Genomic DNA, 6,888 nt, shown 5'->3' on the forward strand with positions numbered 1-6,888 from the left:
TTTTGCTTCTCATCCAAGAAGCTTCTTCAGCTCTGAGCTCTCACATTTATTCATTCACTTAACATTCGTTTCTCTCTATCTCATCTGGATTTCCTTCTGCCAGTTAAATCTGGAAGTACAGTGTGAGCAGTTTAGGCAAAGTCCTCTATTCCTCTATTATACATGAATTAACTTACCTTGGCCTGTTCCTACATTTTAACCACATATAGAAAATCACTCAGCATAATGAAAGAAGAGCAAAAAGAAAGGAACATTCCTTATTCTTAATAGTACATCACATTTAACATCCACTGTGTTTAATATTTCTGAAATTTAATCATATATTATTATTTTTTTAAAAGCACATGGAAGTTATTTCATTGGTTCGGTATTAAGTATTAACAAAAGGGAATTCACTGCTCTTCCGATTGGAACATATGCAAATGTTTCTTTTAACTGGAATATCTGTAGAATGTGTCTAGTCACAATATTCTTTATTATGACTGAAGGATTCAGCCAATAAAATGCAACCCATGAATATTCCCTAATATTATACATGCACAATGCATTTCAAAGGGGTTTTATAAGTAACAAATTGGAGAAACACGCTAAACTTAGAAAGTTATTTGTTTCGGTTCCAAAGGGATGATTGTTTAAGCTACCATATGTTGTTTGCTCTGAAATGCATGTTTATCTTTTCCTTAAGGCAGCTGTTTTTACATATATGCATATACTTAATTCCTTGTTTACTTTTTAATGATATCATCCTTCTGCTTGTTTCATGCGACAGAGTTCAATGCTTCCAATAGGTCAGCCTGACTTGCTCTTGAATTTGCATTTTGATGTTTGCCTGCAGGATGTATTTTCAAGTCCATATGTAAGAAAATGTAAATATGTAATGTTTAATAATGATGGGGACACACACTTGTACAAATGTTTTCTCCTAGGCTATACTTCAATAGGAAGAGAAAATCCCAAGTTTATTTTGAGATCTGGATAAAATATTGAGAAGTGACAATATTTGAGTTATGGGCTGGAAAGAAAAAAGAAAAAAAGTTATCAGTTCATTGAACTGAAAGGATTTGCCCATTATATAGCTAAACTCTATGCTCAAGTAAGGATTAATTTCCAGAATCTTTGTCAAGGATCATACCAGCTAGAGAATAATGATAATCAAAGTCCATGGTTTTGGAGGGTCCCTAAATTGGAGGTACCCTAGGGTCACTTAGGTAATAGGTATTATCCGGCTTTGACTCATTATTACATCCCAATGCCTACATGAGGAATAGATAGCTATGTTTTTCAACCTTAGCAACTTTGAAAAGTATGAATTTGTGAATTCCCTGGGAGGCTATCCAGACAGGGATGGCACTAATCATATGTGAAACTCTGCTAGTTTTCTCTCTTCTCAAATCTGTAGAGGGACCAAGGGAGGATTATACTATTTTAAATAAATGGGGTGGTGGTCAGAGGGTCATTTCCATTTTCAGCAATTTTTAAAATCCTAATATCTGTTCCAAATTATTTGCACATTGGCTTCTTTCTATCCCTGCAGCATATTTTAAGGTTCAACAAAAGATGGAAGAAATCCTTTGGCTTTAAAAAAAAATTAAATATAATCTTCAATCTTCAGATCTGCTATATATTTTATATTCACATTTTTTAAAAAAAACTTTGGAAAATGTTAGACTGGAAATTACCATACAAAAGGAATAATGAAGACTATTGTGGTGGAGCAATGCTTAGCGGTAGTTACTGATAAACATATTTTCCCCCCATTATCATCTCTCCAGATCTGACAGAAGAACTTGTGTCTTATCTTGCACATGTTACATTATATTTATGGTATACTTATTTTTATGAAAGAAGGTTATTTTGATCTTCCCACATCACCATTCCATCTTGGTTTGAGTAGTTTGAGTAAAGAAGATGTTTTAACAAACTCTCTATCTATTGCTCAGAGACAAAAAAGGAAGGATTCTGATATTCTGGAAACACGCATAGCGCAACTTTAGAAATGTAGGAAGCTTAACATGAAAAGAAATGGTAAAGTGTATATTTTTGTCAAAAGCAAGTTAAAGCAGATTTGGTTTTTAAGCCTGTAATGATAAACGGGAAAGGAAAGATGTTCTTGCCACTTAAAGGCAAGATAACAAAGAAATTTGCAGAAATGTCAAGGGGAAAGTGCTTATCAAATCGGATTACAATATCAGTTGTGTTTCTTGAAAAGAGGAACAGTTGTTTTTTATGTAGGCAGAAAAGTGAAATTCTAGTTCTTGCTTCCATCCTCTCTCTCCAATCACATAGCTGTGCAAGATCTTTCCGATGGAAGCTATAGTATTATAAATTCAGGAATGTGAAAAAATATGGTTTCAAAATCTGACTTTGGGTGAAATAATCACACAGAACAAGAGCTAGCATCAAGTTTAAATCTGCCTTCATTGAGTGACTTTGGCCATCACTATCACTCAGTGCAACATATACCACAAAATTGTTGGTTTTTAATCACCAAAAGGGTCTATGTTGTGCATGTATATGTGTGTGTGTGTGTGTTGTGTTTATTACATTTCATCTTTCTTTCAGGAGCTGATGGCACTGTCAGTACATACTATTCCCTCCCTCAATCTTTCCAACAACAGCTTTGTGGTATATGTTGAGCTGAATGATAGTGATGTCCAGTCACTCAATGAAGGTAGACTTAAACATGATCTATCTATATGCTAGCTCACTTAACAATTAGAGGAATATTGGTTACCTTCTGAAATGTTCATATTAGCTTTAAGAGACCATGATAAATTTTGAAGATCAAAATACTTATTTTGAAGTTTGTTATTTGTGCAGTGTTTTGTAATGTTTTTACAGATCCTGCTGTAGGTTAAGTCTATTTTCTGACTTACTGCTGCCTGAAAGATTCTTTGTGGACTTGCCTTTTTGGTAAACATTACATCATCCTTTTGGGTCTTAAATCTCCTACTTCAGAACAAGAATCAACTAGTTTCCAGGGGCACCAGCAATTTCAAACGAAGTTAAAAGCTTTTATTTAAACTAATATGCACAAATGTCTCCTGCACTTTAAATGCACTCATTCAGCACATGGTGATAAAAAAAAATGAAGACTTGTAAAGACAGCTTTGGTTAATAAATAATGCAAAGTTCTTTTCATTATTATTCTTGTTAATGTACAAATTCATCTGAAGAGCGGTGAATACAAAAAGGTAGGGAGAGAAGATAGAATTAAGCAAGTCTGTACATCAAATCGATCCTTTTGCTTTTTTATCACTATCATTTTCACATATTACAAGCAAAATCGAATGTTATTTGTCCTTATACAAAACCCTTAGGAGTCATAAGGCAATGCACTAATCTTGGAAATGAAATGGAAATGGGAGTTGAGTTTATACTTTACATGAAAGTTTTTTAGTTATGTTCAGGTGAAAAATAAAGAAATTTAAGAAGGATTTTGAAAGGATCTAGTAATATCATATTAACACTCAACATGGATAAAGTGTGGTTGGCTTTTTCAAGTACAGGTAGTTTTTGACTTATAACAGTACAACTTTGAATGAACATTCATTTGACCATTCAAAGTTACAATGGCACTGAAAAAAAGTGTCCTATGACTATTTTTCACACTTATGAGATGTTTGCAGTGTCATGTAATCGCCTTTTGTTACCTTCTGACAAGAAAAGTCAATGGGGAAGCCAGATTCCACTTAACAACCTTGTTACTACCAGTAACAACTGCAGTGAGTCACTTAACAAGTGTGGCAAGGAAGGTTTTAAACTGAGGCCAAACTCACTTAATAGTCTCCTCACTTATCAACAGAAATTTTGTGCCCTATTGTGGTTGTAAGTCAAGGACTACCTTTATTTATTTGATAGGCAAATAAAAGTTAAGACCTTCCTTAACTGTTATATCTTACTTCATATGGCTTCTTATTAAGATTGAATGTTAACAGAAGTTTTGGTATGTATAGTATAGCAGGTAGAACATGCAAAACTCGGAGCAAGCTAAACATTTATGCCTGCTGAAACAAGGCAGTGTATAAGGTAATTTGTTTTTAAAATGTGCATTAAAATAACTTAAATCTCCAAAGGATAAGCATAATTACATGGGGTTAATATCAGACTGCCTAGAGACCAGTTATTTTCAGGCAGCCTTGGGTCTTGTGCGTAACACACCCAAGTGTTCCTTCTTGTAATCAAAATAGTACATCTGATTATATAGGTTGCATGTGCTGCCATAATTCATTTTCAAAAAATAACATGCTTTGACTCAAATATTATGTTTCCAGGGGCAGAATTCTTTTTCCTATCCCTATTTTTATTCAGAAGGTATTTCAGAGAGGGGCACAAGATTTAGTTCAGTTGGTGGTGCTTCTAAAAAAAACCCCTACGAATCCCATTCTTTATCTCCCAATAAATCACTTCCCTTTTTCTTCAAAAAATAAATATTGATGCCAATAACAATTGGCAATATAGTCTGAATCTTATTCATTCAAAATTTGTGTGACTGAAGAATTAAGACGGTAATCCTGAGAAACAAAAAATATTCCCATATATTACATAAATATTGGCAACTAAGATGATTAAAGGCCTGGAGACTAAAACATATGAAGAATTGTTACAGGAACTGGGTATGGCTAGTCTAGAGAAAAGGAAGACTGTTAGCAGTCCTGACATGTTAGCAATATTCCAATATTTGATGGGCTGCCACAAAGAAGAGGGAGACATTATTATTTTCCAAAGCACCAGAGCACAGGACAAGAAACAATGGATGGAAACTAATCAAGGAGAGAAGCAACCTGGAATTAAGGAGAAATTTCCTAACAGTGAGGACAATTAACCAATGGAACAGCTTGCCTTCAGAAGTTGTGGGTGCTTCATCACTGGAGATGTTTAAGAAGAGACTGGACAGCCACTTCTCTGAAATGGTATGGAGTCTCTTGCTTGAACAGGAGGTTGGACTAGAAGACCTCCAATGTTCCTTCCAGCTTTTATTCTATTCTGTTCTGTTCTATTCATATCAAAGCACACAACATTAGATTTAAATATACAGTCTCCACTTTGGGATTCTTCTTTTTTATTATTTTGCTTTTCGTCTTTGAAAAATGACCTTGAAACAATTGCTTTTCGTCTTTGAAAAATGACCAGGAAACAATTTCCTGCTATAGACTTTCTGTTTTACTTATTTTAGACTATAAAAAGCATTTCTCCCATGAAGTGTGGCCAACATTCTCCCTTGCATGAGACAGGCCAACACCACAGAGTGAAGAAAATTAGTGAGCTTTGGTGGCAATCCAAGCAGCATCATTTGTTTACAGCATGCCTACAACAAAGTTTATTTCAATTTCCCAAATACATCTAAGTTCCAATTTTTTTTTCTGTGAAAGCTGTATCATGTTATATTGTTATGATCATTATTTTGTTTAATAAAACAAAGTACATTGAATTATTTATTTTATGGTGAAGTCATCACCTGCAAGATGCAGGAATATTATAGTCTAGATTTAGGCCAGGGACTCTGGTACCCAGCATTACAAATTCTGACTCTAATTGCAAAGCAAATTAATATGAAAAAAATAAGACTATGTACAACCATTTCCTCTAAATTTCACTGCTTCATTTTCTGCCCTTGTTATTATAGCTGCTTTCAGAGAAATCAAGCAAAGTTTGTGGGAGAGAAATTATTGCCAAGAGAGATCACTTCTAAGAAGAGATGTTTTTCTGGCTTCAAGGAACCTGTCCTCAAATTTCCTAAAGTTTTACATGCATGGCTGCCAGTCTGCAGAATTAAAACATCTAATCTCAAGGCTGAAGCTTGGTTTGTACAGACAGAAACTGAAGAGACAATATTTACAGAGGTCAGTGCAAATATTTTACACTGGAACAATTTGCTTTGGTTTAAAATAGGACAAACATCTCAGTATCACATTAAAAAGCCATCAAACTTCACCTGTGTTCATGCTCATGTTAAAGAAAAATGTAATTTAGAAATAAACTATGCGTTGTTTGGAGATTGAGAAGTAAAAAAAAAAAATCTTTCCCCCTATACATTTCTTATTCAATAGATTAAGGAAGATTTTGACTGGCTAACAAGAGGATGGGCTGTAGAAGATTTGGGCAAATTAAACGGTAAAGAGAATGTGTCTCCTTTACTTTAATAGTTGTCTAGAAGACAGAATCAGTAAACATAGAGACTACTATGTGGGACTACTTGTTCTCTTCTTGGTTTATGATGTCCCATCCCAGGAAGGCCAGATCCTGAAGATGAAACTCAAATACTTTGGCCACCTAATGAGAAGGAAGGACTCACTGGAGAAGAGCCTAATGCTGGGAACGACTGAGGGCAAAAGAAGAAGGGTCGACAGAGAACATGGTGGCTGGATGGAGTCACTGAAGCAGTAGGCGTGAGCTTAAATGGACTCTAGAGGATGGTAGAGGACAGGAAGGCCTAGAGGAACATTGTCCATAGGGTCGCATTGGATCGGACACGACTTTGCAACTAACAACAACAATAAATCCCAGGAATGAAAATTTAGAAGCTTATATCTTGAATAGACATGATTGTGAACAGAGTGATGTTGAGTAATTGTAACCTGGAGAGGAGAGGAAAAAAAGCTAATTTGTTGCCCGGTATCTTTAGAAATAAATAAATTGTATCTGTAAAGACACAAGATTATCAGTAGATAGAAACAGTATTATTATTACCCATATCATATCTGGGCTGAAGAAAATCCAGAAGACTATTAGGCAACGGCAAAGTGATTTCTTCATATCTAGTAAGTGCATGAATTTTGTATGGAGATGTTTTTTTTAAAAAAAGTCAAAACTCTTCCTCCTACTGTGATAGCATGCCTAATAGACCACAGGATTATTGAAGGAGCAGAAAGACAATTAAGGGAGGAA

The 6,888-nt window shown here is 34.8% G+C and overlaps 1 long non-coding RNA gene across 1 annotated transcript; it reads left to right on the top strand.

The window, feature by feature from the left end:
- The first annotated feature begins 633 nt into the window (after positions 1-633).
- Positions 634-5,808, top strand: LOC148113125 (uncharacterized). The gene is made up of 3 exons (XR_015728515.1): positions 634-866; positions 2,563-2,671; positions 5,637-5,808. It is a non-coding gene; the product is annotated as an uncharacterized LOC148113125 (long non-coding RNA).
- The last annotated feature ends 1,080 nt before the right edge of the window (positions 5,809-6,888 follow it).

Source organism: Pantherophis guttatus, chromosome 6 (assembly GCF_059756535.1).
Source record: "Pantherophis guttatus breed Tessera chromosome 6, ASM5975653v1, whole genome shotgun sequence".
In the NCBI taxonomy this organism is placed as follows: Eukaryota; Metazoa; Chordata; class Lepidosauria; order Squamata; family Colubridae; genus Pantherophis; species Pantherophis guttatus.